Here is a 2,358-nt window from a genome sequence, read left to right as displayed (position 1 = left end):
GCCCAGGATCGGACATTGTTTCGTTCTGCTGTGCATGGGGTCGCTATGAGTCGGTTCTGACTCGATGGCACCTGACAACAACAACAAAAACTTGTAGTTTAAGCCTACCTTTCATCTTTCAGTTCAGTGCATTATCCCAAAGCACAAGACAATATATATGTATATATATATATACATGCTGTTGCTATTAGGTGCCATTGAGTCAGTACTGACTCATAATGACCTTATGCTAAACAAAACTGAACACTGCCCAGTACTGCACCAACCTCACAATTGTTGCTACACTTAAGCCATTGCCACTGCCACTGTGCTAATCCATTTTGTGGGGGGCTCTGCCTCTTTCTGCAGACCCTCCACTTTATCAAACATAATGTCCTTCCCCAGGGATTGATTCTTCCTGATAATATGTCTGAAGTATGGTACACTAAGTCTGGCCATCCTGGCTTCCAAGAATTGTGGCTGTACAACACAGATTTTGTTGTTGTGCTGGTGGTCCATGATACTTGTGATATGCTCCTCCAACAACATAAATCAAATGTATCAATTCTTATAAGGTCTTCTTCATTCATTATGCAACTTTCACATGCATATGAGATTATTGAAAATACCATGACTTGGATCAGGTCCACTTTAGTCCTCAAAGTGAATTCTTTCCTCTTGAACACTTTAAAGAAGTCTTGTATAATAGATTTGCCTAATATAATATATCATTTGATTTCTTGACAGCTGCTTCTACTTATCTGACAGCGGATCTGAGCAAAATAAGGTCTTTGACAACTTCAATCTTTTCACCATGTATCTTGATCATATTTATTTGTCCAGTGGATTGAGGGATATGACTGCTGATATCAGATGGATCTTGACTGAAAGCACCGAATAGCAGAAAGATGCTTACTTATGCTTTATTGACTTGGCAAAGGCTTTCATTTGTGTGGATCATGATAGGCAATGGACAACAGTGTCAAGACTGAATACTTCAGAACACTTAATTATGCTCATGAGGATCCCGTGTATAGACCAAAAGGCAGTTGTTTGAACATAAGGAAACACTGAATGATTTAAGATTAATAAAGGTGTGTACCAGGGTTGTATTATTTCACCAAACATTTTCAATCTGTATTGAAGTAATAATTAAGGATAAATATTCAAAAAGTTAATCCAAAAAGATGTATTATGTGAAGAAAAACGAGGCATCAGGATTGGAGGAAGATTCATTAATAACCTGTGATATGCATATGATATAACTTTGCTTGCTGAACTTGAAGAGGATTTAAAATATTTAATAATGAAGATCAAAGATCCCAGACTTCTGTATGGGTTGTACCCAATGTAAAAAAAAAAAACAACAAAAATACAACTGGACCGATAAATAACATATATATTGTTAAATGCCATCGAGTTGGTTCCAACATATAGCGACACTGTATACAGTTTCTGGGGAGGGTCTGGTGAGCTGGAAATACAGACCTTAGGGTTCAAACCAACATTGCAGTTCAGCACATTAACCTGAAGCACCACACTTTTATTGTTCCATTATTTGTTGTGCAATAAAATTTAGCATACTCTTAAAATACAATTAGTAACATAAAGGAAGAATTGAAACTAGGCTAATTTGTTGACTTTGTTTGTTTGTTTGTTTTGCCTTAATGCTATACTGACTTGCACTTAATAATGACAAAATAAATTCATTTGATTGTTGAAATGAGGTTTCAAATAAATTCTTAGTGAACTATATGCAATTATGTCCTTGTTTAATGTGTGGTTATAATTATAATCAAATTCTCGTGTGTAGTGCTATAGGATAAGTACTGGACCTCAAGGTCAGTTGGAACACCAATGTCAATGGTTCAAACTCACCATCTGCTCCTTAGAAACCCTATACAAAGTGTTGTTATCATGTGGAACAGATTCAACAGCACTTAACAACAACAAATAATCAATGGGAAACATAAAATTTGAAAGAAAAATGGAAATAATATAATTTTATGTTGTTATTACTAGCATATTCTTATTCTTTTTATTTTCTCAAAAATTAGTTTTTACTTTTAACCTATATAGGCTCTAACTGAATACCTACCATAATGGGGATGTATAGATTATTTCCCTTCAAAAGTTTATCTATTAAACATTTGTATAATTCTATTTTTATGCCACATTTATTACTATTAACCTTCTAAGTGATTTTGCAATGACGTGTTGTTGCTGCTGCTGTTAGGTTCCACCGAGTCAGTACCAACTCATAGTGACCTTATGCACAGCAGAATGAAACACTGCCCGATCCTGGACCAACCTCACTACTGTTGCCACGCTTGAGTCCATTGATGCTGCCACTTGGCCAATCCATCTCATTGGGGGTCT

The sequence above is a fragment of the Chrysochloris asiatica genome, unplaced genomic scaffold (genome assembly GCF_000296735.1).
Source record: "Chrysochloris asiatica unplaced genomic scaffold, ChrAsi1.0 scaffold00199, whole genome shotgun sequence".
NCBI lineage: Eukaryota > Metazoa > Chordata > Mammalia > Afrosoricida > Chrysochloridae > Chrysochloris > Chrysochloris asiatica.
Note: the sequence above shows the minus strand (reverse complement) of the source record.